Genomic DNA, 12,438 nt, shown 5'->3' on the forward strand with positions numbered 1-12,438 from the left:
TTTGCTGCTATCATGCGAGCTTTCAGCAAGTTCTGTTAACGAGCTCCACATTTCTACGACTACCACAAGTGCCTTGTAGAAGCTTTGCCATCGATTCGGGACAACAGAAGGTGGCTTCTTAATGTCAGGTCCAAAGAGGCCATTAGAAGAACAAATTTCAGTGTACTTTTGGTAAAGCTTGTTAGCGTGCTTAAATAACGCTCCAAACTTGATCACTACGGATCGAACATCAGACATGCATGGTAAAGAAATGGCATGGTCAACACTCACATGAATAAGGTGTGCTATATCTTTCACATGCAAGATTTGGATCCCTTCAGCCTGACAGATTTCTCGAACCATCTTTCGCATGTACTCCGCTGAGTCTGTGGCTACTGCCACAACGTCTTTCCACGTCTTGCCAACCGTCAGGAGTGCCTTGCTAACTGCGCTGGCCACCGTGTAACTGTTCGATGCATTTACCCTGTCGACGTCGACCAGAACAACGTGCTTCTTCACGTTTTTCTGGCTATAGTAGTACAGGAGAGTGTTGATGGTAGGCACACCAGTGATGTCTGGGGATTCATCGACGATGACGCTCACTTTCACATCTCGCATATCATCGCGGATTTTCTCCATGTCCTTGTCAAAAGCTTCTTTCAGGTATTTCAGCCGAAGTCTTTGTCCTGTTGGCATGGTCTTCGCGGCCTTGCAGTATTTGCGTGCGAAGTCTCCCAGCGGTCCGTCCGCCTGGTGCATGCTTATTCCGCTGTACGCTAGGGCACGAACAAAGTCATGGATAACGCCGTCCGCTTCAGTTTCTTTCGCACGCTGTCTACAGGACATATCAAAAAGCGTCTGCTGAGACGTTCCCGCAGTCTCAGCTTCCTTGGAAGCCGTCTTGAACGTCTTATGACGAGATGACATTAGATGCTCACGAATTCGGTCGTAGGGCTTCTTCGCTGGATCGGTGACCATCTCGGTGTTGCAATATTTGCACACTAAAGTGCGGGTGCCTTCACTGTCTTTCGTTGCGATCTGGAGATCTTCATGTTCTTACACCAGTCATCCAGTGTCTTTCGTTTTCTTCCCATCTCCACGCTGAAGTTTCCGGTGCCGCCTTATGTCCGCGACGGTGGCTTTGCGCTCACAAGACGCGCCTGGTAATGCTAAGTGAGGATGGCGATATGCGTCTCGTCTCGTGTCGCGCGAGAGAGTGAGGGGCGTTCGCGCGGGGTTGGACGCTGGGGGAGGGTATGGCTGGCTTCTTCGTCGCTCAATCTCTCCCCCACCGACTGGTCAACCGTCCCTTCCGCGTGAAATTCTTGGAAGCAGGTGCACATACCCGAGACTAATCTGCAGTGGGCAAAGGGGCAGATTTCTTTGCTTTTCTTTCACCCTAAATTTGTTCACAATGTACTCGAAGCGTGGCCGGCCTCAAACGTGTTTCCCACTTTCTTCTGCAAGCATTTTTTAGGGGGGGGGGGTGCATGTACGCTCTCACGCATGTGCGTGCAGAGGAGAGAGGGGATGTAAAGATTAGAGAGGAGAAAGGGGTGACAAAGGTAGTGGTGAGAAGAGAAGGGGAAGAGCATCAACACGAGTTAGCAGCAACTCACGATTGTGCAGATCGCTACAGGGAGGTTTATTCGGGGAGAAATCGGGTTTAACCCGATTCTCCTGAAACTTGTTCGGGGTGCAAGAATCGGGTAAAATCGGGTTTTACCCGAAAACGAACAACCCTAATCATACCACACTGTGTGTTCATGTAGAAGCGGCTTTTCCTTTAGCAAAAGAAACTAAGACTGCGGCTGAAAAGAAAAAAAGCGGAAGGGGTTGAGGGCTTGTCGCTTCGTTAAAGAAAGCCTAATGAAACCAACGGACAACAAAGGAAATGAAGGCATGTGGGACAATATTTGTAGTCTTTAATTGTAATGAAATAATTATGGCACAAATTGAATCGATTTACACTCGACGAAAATATAACTTGCCACCGGCAGGGACCGAACCGCAACCTAGTATCACCCAACAATATGGACACACATTCATTGCTTGGTTTAATTGTCTGTCGGTTTCATTAGGTAGTGCCTAAAAGAGTGACTAGGATTTATAAGGAACAGACGACACAAACCCATAATGGCGGCTTGCGTGATATTTATTTGCAATAGAAAATATCACTATTCGCCAAACGCCTGTTCGAACGTTGCAGCCGATTTTTTTCTTGCATTTGTGGAAACACATAATATTGTAAGGAAATCGATATGCTTTTACACTGTTTCTTTTCTATCGCACTCACGGACAGAGTGTCTGATGTAGCCTACATAGTAAATTTTTATCTGAACTTGGTAGTGCATACTAAAGATCACTTCTAAAAGGTACAGCTGCTCTTGTCAGATGAGATTTTACCTGTCTAGTAACCGTAAAGCTACAGCTACTCACCGTGAAACAGTGAAATAGGGAGGAGGAAAACGAACAGTGAGCGGCATTTTGTCCTTACCCCTCCTCATTTTCTGTATTTTGTTGTTCAGTGCTAAGTGGTCTTACACTTATCGTCAGTGGACAGACAATATGGACAGAGTAGGCCAACACAATGCATTTCTAAGAGCTTACTTGTATTACATAAATACTTCATAGCTTGATGTGACACAGTATCCGTAGCGTGATATGAACATTTTTTTTCAATTATATAGGTTTTTCAGTGTGCTTATTTGAACCGTCTAATATGCCACCGGAATTATTGTCCTTTTTTCTGCAGGTATCTAAGACTGCTCATCTAGCTGCTTTTGTTTTTCTTCTGGTTGCTCTTGTTGCGCAACTTAGTCAAGGCATGTACACGTTTCTTCCCAGCTTTCTTTATACTTAAAAGAGAGATGATAAACTCATATCTTCTAGTGTTATTATGGATACACAATCTTCGTAACTTAAAAAAGCAGGTGGTACACTCACCAAATGTTTTGATAAATGCAAATATTAAACTACTCAACCGCGTTTTCTATACATGCACAGAGTCAGCCGTTTGTAATTGTGATATCGCTTACTTTTTTGAGTCGTTTATTGGTTCTTTGTTATTCTAACCACGTGAGGGGAGGCCATGAAAGAGCGCACGGTTGGAATAGGATGACATGCCTAGACCTTTGACAGAAACCACACAGAATTAGCAGGTTATCCCTATTCGACACGGCGTCCTTATTTGAAGACGCGACGTACACTTCACCATATACCATATACTATATTTTAACCAATACCATATAATATATTCCATCAATTCCACTTGCTTTAAACATGTTCTCCAGAACCTTATATCACGTTATGTACATTTCACGCATTTATAGAAAGCCTATATTAAGGCGTGTCGTAAAGGGTTACACTTATTTGAGTTGCCACAGCACTTACCTTGGGGCAACTAAATTTTACGCATTGAGACCCAAACACATGCAGGATCGTATTATTTAAATACAGCACTGCATTCTTCTAACGTTATTCTTCCAAGTCAATTGACAAGAACCTTTTTATATTCCGTAGATTCCTGTGTCTCAATCTATATTTGAACCAATCACTTCAAGTCAATAACATGGCGCAGCAACGCTTGGAGCTGCGATAACTTGGAGCAGGTCAAAACTTGGAACTGCAAACCAGAAGCTACAAAGAGTTACTTAAATAGTGCATTTTGAACTTGCTGAGGTAATGAACTTGGACAGAAACATTGACGAAACTTCTTTTTTTATTTTATTTGCAGGCACATATTTGTGCACACAGAAGACGTGTCCCGATGGACAAAAACCGAACTGCCTCCAAGCGAGTGATGGAAGACTTTGGCACCGCTGCCGTAAGCGCTCTTGTGTAGCATCTGAGCTTAAACTTTAATATCATCACGTTGCCGTAACCTGAAAAACACGGCAGTTGAAAAAGTAAGGCAAAAACAAAGTGATTATTTGTTGAACTTGTGCCCATAGGAAAAAAAGCCACAGTTTCGCCACAATGGGGAAGCAATGAATGCGATAGCAACAAATCGGAATGTAACGCGAAGAACGGAAAGCACCTCGAAATTTCCAGCGCGTCGCTCAAGCGCAAATGACGCACGAAAAGAACACACACAGTGTGTTCTTTTCGTTTTAAGTGTCACAGCTTGACACTTAAAGCGCACTGCGCAAACGTAAAGAAGAACGCACGAAACGAATGCAGAGGTATACACAGGACGAGCGCGAACTTACAACTATTACAATGGTTAATTATTTGTGTTTGAACAGCGCAATCCTTTCGACAACGCGGCCGCTGCAGCGAGCGAAGTGACCTTCGTGCACTCTGTAACTTCAGCGCGGACATCCCGGTAAGAGCACAAGACATACACACCTTTATCTCCCCCTCCCCCAACGAGATAAGTGCGTGCGCAGGCGACCACGCCCTGTAGGGTAAAGTGCACCTTGCGAGGCTTGAGCCGCACGCGTATCGCAACGAGCGGGGCGTCGACATTTAAAGCGCGCCCCCCCGCGCCGATCGCACTATCTCGCTGGTGACCAAGAAAGCAAGCCGAAGTAAGCGATGTATATAAATGGCTCGCCGTTCGCATGCTGAAAGACGTACGGCTCGCGGCCTAGCCGTCTAACGCCACGCGCAGCGGAGCGAGAGGTCACCTGTTCGATTCCGGACTACGGAAAAAAAAGTTCCGAATTATTTTTTTGGTGGCGCGCATATATATATATATATATATATATATATATATATATATATATATATATATATATATATATATATATTGTAAAGGCGTTTATTGACGGCGGGATCGACGGCGACGGTGCACAACGACCAGTCACAACGGAGCGCAGACTCTCACGAGCACGAGGGGAGTGCTCTCCGAAAAGAGGCGAAGAGGGCGACGCACTAGAAAGCGCTCGAGAGGACGACCCATTACAGCGTTCCAATGCTTCTCTGCAATTAGCCCGGTTACGAAAAGGGAGCCGCCCGGCGACCTAACAGCTTGTCACTATGAGCGGGTCGTAGTATGCCTTGAGGCGCTCCACGTTGACATTGTCGCGCCCTCGACGGCGCATGTCTGAAGATGGTTCGACGGGTTCGATCAGGAAGTTGACCGGGGATGTGCGCTCGACGACGCGGTAGGGGCCTTTGTATTTCGGCAGCAGTTTTGAAGAGAGGCCACGTGCAGTGGTAGGGACCGAGAGCCATACGAGCGCTCCAGGAAGGAACGTGGGCTCAGAAGTGGTGGTGCCATCACGAATGCTCTTCGGCAACTCTTGTTCATGCGTCGTAAATGTCTTGGCAAGCTCACAACACTCTTCAGCAAGCCTGGCTGTATCGTGTTGATGGAAGTATCGTGTCGATGGTGTGCGACGGGTGCCTTCATTACAGTAAGAAGAAGGGTGAGAAACCAGTAGTGCTCTGAGAGGCTGTGTTATAGGCGTAGGTGACGAAGGGCAGAATGACATCCCAATTGGTGTGATCGGCGGCGACGTACATTGAGAGCATGTCACCGAGCGTGCGGTTAAATCGTTCGGTTAGGCCACTCGTCTGCGGGTGGTAAGCAGTAGTATTGCGGTGAACAGCATGGCACTCCTTGAGAATGGCTTCCACGACTTTCTACAAGGAGACACGGCTTCGATCGCTGAGAAGCTCTTGGGGTGGACCGTGACGCAGTATGAATCGGTGCAGAAGGAAGGAGGCAACATCGGGCGCTGTAGCCGCTGGGAGGGCGGCAGTTTCGGCGTATCGCGTTAGATAGTCAACAGCGACGATGGCCCAGGGGTTACCAGCTGAAGTCAGAGGAAGTGGTCCATACAAATCGATGCCCACGCGCCCAAACGGACGGTTAGGGCAAGGTAATGGTCGTAGACCTGCTAGCGACACGTGCGTTGCAGGTTTTCGGCGTTGGCAATCGAGGCAGGAGTGAACAAACTTCTGCACGTAGCGGTACATCCCTCGCCAGAAGTATCGTTGTCGAAGGCGGTGGTAAGTTTTGGATACCCCAGAGTGCGCGCATTGCGGGTCAGATTGGAAGGCCTCCCATATTTCAGAGCGCAGACTGCGGGGTATCACTAGTAGCCACTGGCGGCCGTCGGCGTTGTAGTTGCGTCGGTGCAGTAGGTCGTCACGAATGGCGAAATGGTGGGCTTGACGACGCAACGCGCGAGTTGATGGTGTTGTCGACGGATCAGTGAGCAAGTCGATCAGCGAGGTGATCCATTTATCCGCGCTGTTCGGTAGCGATGGTGTGAACGTCGATTGAAGCAACAGCTATGTGAGGTACGGAGAAGGGGGCATTGTCGTCAGGCAAGGGAGAACGTAAGAGGGCGTCGGCGTCAGCATGCTGGCGTCCGTTGCGGTACAGCACGCGGATGTCGTAGTCTTACAGGCGAAGTGCCCAGCGGGCGAGACGGCCGGAGCGATAATTCAATGACGACAGCCAGCATAGTGCATGATGGTCGGTGACGACATCAAATGGTCGACCACACAAATAAGGTCGAAACTTTGTAAGGGCCCAGATGATCGCCAGGCACTGTTTTTACGTGACTCTGTAGTTGGTCTCGGCTCTGGTTAGCGTACGGCTTGCGTATGCCACGACATATTCGGGGAACCCTGGTTTGCGCTGCGCAAGGAACGCGCCGAGGCCTACACCGCTGGCATCCGTGTGTACCTCCGTTGGGGCCGTAGGATCGTAGTGGCGTAGTATGAGAGGCGACGTCAACAAACGACGGAGCTTTGCGAACGCGTCGTCACACTCGGACGACCACGAATTTAGGGGTCCGTTACTTCCAAGGATCTTCGTCTGCGGCGATATGATGGTGGCAATGTTTCGTATGAAGCGTCGAAAGTACGAACACAGTCCTACGAAACTGCGCAGTTCCTTGACGGACATAGGTTTGGGAAATTCGGCCACGGCCCGAAGCTTGGCCGGATCGGAAAGGATTCCGTCATTGGACACAACGTAGCCGAGGATTGTCAGCTGGCGTGCTGCAAATCGGCACTTCAGATTCAGTTGGAGACCGGCGTTGCGCAACGTGTCAAGACATGCCGCAGACGTTGGGGATGCGTGGAGAAGTCCGGAGCGAAAACCACGACGTCGTCCAGGTAACAAAAGCATGTGTGCCATTTCAAGTTGCGCAGAACGGTGTCCATCATGCGCTCGAAGGTCACGGGCTCATTACACAGAGCAAACGGCATGATGTTGAACTCGTACAAGCCGTCGTGCGTGACAAAGGCAGTCTTCGGTCGAGCGCCATCCGCCATGGGTACTTGCCAGTACCCCGAGCGCAAATCAAGAGATGAAAAGAATTCGGCTCCTTGCAGGCTGTCAATCGCGTCTTTGATTCGCGGCAGCGGATAAACATCCTTGCGAGTGATCTTGTTGAGCCGTCGGTAGTCCACACAGAACCGCACGGAACCGTCCATCTTCGCAACGAGAACAAAGGGAGACGCCCATGGGCTGTCGGAGGGCCGAATAACGTCGCGTCGAAGCATATCGTCGACTTGCGAAACTATCGCCGACGTTCTGCGGGAGACACGCGATATGGACGTTGCCGCAGTGGTGGTTGGGCGCCAGTGTCGATGCGATGCGTAACAGCGGAAGTGCGGCCGAGAGAGGTTTGCCCGACATTGAAAGAAGAACGAAATTCTTCCAGCAGGCACAGAAGTTGGGAGCGCTGGACCAATATGAGGTTGTCAGCAATGGAGGACCTAAACACATCAGCAGGTGACGAATCGGACGTGGAAACAGCACTGAGCGTACGGGAACTGAGACGGTGCCCCTAGAAAACGGACCAATCAGAAGTTTACGTTTGGAGTTCCGAGTTCTCAGGAGAGCCACGCGTCTAGCATACGGCGCCCGGGTCCGTGGCCTTGAAACACTGAACGCGCACCTGACTGAATGGGCCATAAAACGGGGGGACAAGTGGTTGCTTTTGTGCGTGTGTGTGTGTGTGTTTGTGGTGCGAGGAGGAGCGCCCAGCGGAGTCGGGAGAGAGCCAGCGAAGGATTTGAGCTGCGTGGACAATTCCTATTTTGGTGCATCAGTCGGTCAACACTGCACAAAAACGTGCTGCTGTCGACGCTGCAACCGCCGTCGTCTGTTCGTACACTACTACGTCGCGTCTGCTGTACGTTTTTTTGACGTGACGGAGCGTTTGACGCCTGTGTGAACGAGCCCTTATAATGAACTCGACGTCGTACAGAACGTCCTGAATGACGACGCGAGCAGTGCATACTGCTGTAGGATGAATACTCTGGGAGCTCGCGGTACGGAGGGACATCCCAGAAAGTGGCGTCATCACTTTTCGTAGTAATCGGCTCAATTTTCGGGCCATAACGGATGCGGCAGCTCCAGTGTCGACAAGGGCAGATGCGGGAACACCGTCCACAAACACGTCTACCACGTTCGATGGGCTTCGCTGAGGGCTTTCGCAGTTCGATAGCGTCGCAGCCCTTGCCTCGTGGACTGCGACGACTAGTTGTCCTGGTCGCGTGCGACCGGACGTGGGCGCATCGGCGGCAGTGAGCGACGTCGTGGAGACGGAGAGCGCCGAGTATATAGAGCTTGGCGTGATGTCGGTGACAGAGGCGTAGGTGTGGCGTAAAATGTGCGGCTTGACTGGCTGGTGGCGGGCGACACGACTTGAGGCGGCTGGACGCGATTGCAATAACGCGCCACGTGGCCGGCGTAACCGCATGCGAAGCATATGGGGCGCGTGTCAGGTGTGCGCCATCGGTTTGCTGGAGCAAGGCCCGCCCATGGCGCAGGACGTGATTGACGGGGTCGCGACTGATATGACTGCATCGTGGGCTGCGGTCGTAGACTCTGCATGACGTCGGCGTAGGTAGCCGGCACAGCTGCTTCGAAGGACTGATGTCTAGAGGCGGCTTCGGCCTAACTGTGTGGGGCCGCCGTAGGTATCACTGGGGACGTCCTTGCGACAACTTGGGCATACCTCAGTGGTGCAGGAGCCGGATGGTGGTGTTGGTACTCTGGCATGACCTCCGCGATTTCCTGCTCAATCGCTCGACGGAGGGGATGGAGAAGAATGGTTTACGGCTGTTGAACGTACTGAGGTTGAGCAAAGTCCAGCAGAGAGAACTGGCGCGCGATTTCCTCGCGCACGAATGACTTCACCTCTGCGATCAAGGCGGAGTGGTCGGATAAGGTCGACAAGCCAGCGAGCTCGGCGTCGCGTGATGGAGAGCGACGGGTCATCGACCGCTGCCGGCGGAGCTCTTCGTAGCTCTGGCAGAGCGTTATGACCTCGGCCACTGTGCTGGGGTTTTTGGCGAGCAGCATCGTGAAGGCATCGTCGTCGATGCCTTTCTTAATGTGCCTCATCTTGTCAGATTCCGACATGGTGGCGTAGGCTTTCTTCCACAAATCGAGGATGGCTTCAATGTAGGTGGTAAAGGTTTCGCCGGCCTGCTGAGCTCGTTCTCGCAAACACTGTTCGGCCTGCAGCTTACGAACGGCAGGGCGGCCAAACACGTTGATAATGGCGGTCTTGAAGTCAGACCACGTCGTAAAATCGGATGTGTGGTTGTTGTACCACAGGCCGGCCACACCCGCGAGGTATAAAACCAAGTTGGTCAATTTTCCGGCCTCGTCCGATTTATTGGGGACACTCACGCGTTCATAGATCGCGAGTCAGTCCTCCACGTCGGTGCCATATGCGCCAGTGAAGAATGGGGGGTCGCGGATACGAATAACACAGGGACAAGCGGTTGGATCAGGAGGCGGCGTTTGCTGAGCGGCGTCTTGCGGCATGGTAGTGGCACGGTACGGGATCGGAGCTCCAGGGGCATCGAATGGAGACCGAAGTTGTGGTGACGGTACGGCACTCTCCACCACTTTGTAAATGCGTTTATTGACGGCGGGATTGACGGCGACGCATTACAGCGTTCCAATGCTTCTCTACAATATATATATATATATATATATATATATATATATATATATATATATATATAATACACGGGACATGACGGCAACACAAAAACTAGCCGAGAGTGCTATATAATTACTACCGCAAGAGAACGCCGACCCTGCGCGGAAAGCGCAGCGCAGCACAGTCCAGGCGAACGCTGGAAGGGAGCCATTTCTAGATCCGTTGTAAACTCTCTTGGGGCTACTAATACAAGTGCACTAGCAAGGTACCTACTACGCCATACCTAAAAATTTTGTGAAGTTGGGAAGCACCCAGTACGGCATTATTCGTCATTGTTCAGAGAAGTGAGCTACCAGCTACACATCTGTAAGGCATTACGTTCCTTTGTTGATGCGACGGATGATGATGATGAATTATGGGTGAGCCTTTTGTAATGAGTTGTAAACTTTGAACGACCCACTAGTTACGTACCACGCTGTACAACATGTTAACGTGAGAAAGAGAGAGAGAGTGAAATAACTTTATTGAGACCCTGAGGAATTAGGTCATGGGGGCCTTCTAGGCTTCCTTTTTTTTCAAATCAAATGAAATCTTTATTTTGCATATTAAAATTACAGCGTTTTAAGGATATACAGAAGAGGGTCCCAAGGTCAGAAAACCGTACCGGGACCCTCTGTGCATGATCATTAGATACAAATTACAAAATAAGCACAAAAAATGAGCAAATGAAATGTCAAGTCAACCTAAAAAAAAGGGTACAATAGTTATACAGAAAAAATGCTACGATAATCGGAGACATCATCATTTTTAAGCGCACAGAACTGTTCTCTAATTGTATAAATATTGATATTAAATATATACACATATATATCCATATATATTCATACTAACAGTGAAAACATATAAATGAATACAGAATGAACTGTAACAATGGATTTCATGTAATGTTCACTTATAAATATAGAGAAAAGGGAGAAAAGCAAAAAAAAACAGTACACGCTATGAATAATTAGTATAATTATTGGTTCAGGAAATGAGCTTTGAGTGTTTTTTTCAATGCAGTAAGAGATGGCGATGTTTTGATGGGGTGAGGAAGAGAATTCGAGGCTTTGATAGCACAGAACCGTGCTGTCATTTTACCATAATTAGTATAAATATTAGGCAGCAAGAAGTTATTTTTTTGAGCAAAATGAGTAGGGTTATTATTCTTCAAGGAATCTAAGGAAATAAACTCATGAGTGAGATCTTTATTAATTAACCTGAAAAGCAAGGTAATTAAGTTAAATGCAAATAAATCATTAGTGGTGAGCACTTTATTCTCCATGCGTACGATACTAATGTTATCGCGACTAAAGTTAGAAATAATGCGCAGAGCTTGATTTTGTATATGTTGAATGGATGAGAAATGACGCTGATATGTGTTGCCATAGGCAGCGATACCGTAATTGATATGACTATGAATGAATGCAACCAATAAAAGTGCACGTGCGAGGAACCCACTGTGTTAAAATCATCATAATTTTGTGATGTAGGGAAGCAACCACTATTTCATTTTTCGTCATTCTGCGGAGAACCGTGGTACCCGCTAAACACCTATAAGGCTTTATGTGCACTTTGATGATGCTGTTCCTGATAACGATAAAGAATTATGGCAGAGCCCTTTGTAATGGGTTGGAAGCATACAACCACCAACTCGTTGCGCAGTTCGCGTTGTGTGACGCCTGGTTGTTATTTTCTACCACGCTATATTACATCTGTTAATGTGGTTCCTACCAGACATAAAACCGGGATAGGGTCCTTTTGCAAAGCTGTTCCGAACACCAGCATGACGCTCAGGTAGAATACTGATCTCCCACGCAGAGGGCCCAGGTTCACTCTGGATATTTTTCTTATTTTGTTTTTTCTTTCTTATTTCGCGCGATAGCGGTTACGGGCAACGGCGGCTGCGGCGGACAACTACGGCACCAAAAACTGCAGTTGTTATCGCATAGAAGCGTTCACTGTAAAAACAAGCAATGACGCGCCAGAAAAAAGTGATTAGTGTAGTGGTCGTCGTAGAAACATGGAACTAACTAAGACGTTTTGCTTTATTGCGATAGCAATTATATGGACACTCTCGGTAGACTGTTCCATCGCCGTCACCGTCATGTCCCGGATATGTATGTGTATGTATATATATAAAAAAAGGCACAGAGAAAAAGTAAACAAAATAAACAGAATTCCGAAGCACACGACGGGGGATTCGAACCAGCGGCCCCTCGCTCCCGAATGCGCTGTGCTAGACAATTCAATAACGGCGAGGTATTTACATACACCATTTACCGCTGGTGGTACGCAGATCTCGGAGGAGCTTGAGCGCGTTTTCTTTCCCGCAACGCCCCTACAGTTTGTTTCAATTTGAAAACTGCCCTTGAGACGTGCACGGCAAAGTGGCCCCTTTCTGTACCCACTCGTGATGTTGAACGAAAAAAAAAAAACGCCAGGCCTGCGCGGAAAGCGCAGCACAGTCACAGCGAAAGCTAGAAGAGCGGCATTTCTAGAGCCCGTTATATACTCTCTTGTGGCTACTAATGCAAGTAAACTAGCA

Source organism: Rhipicephalus sanguineus, chromosome 11, assembly GCF_013339695.2.
Source record: "Rhipicephalus sanguineus isolate Rsan-2018 chromosome 11, BIME_Rsan_1.4, whole genome shotgun sequence".
In the NCBI taxonomy this organism is placed as follows: Eukaryota; Metazoa; Arthropoda; class Arachnida; order Ixodida; family Ixodidae; genus Rhipicephalus; species Rhipicephalus sanguineus.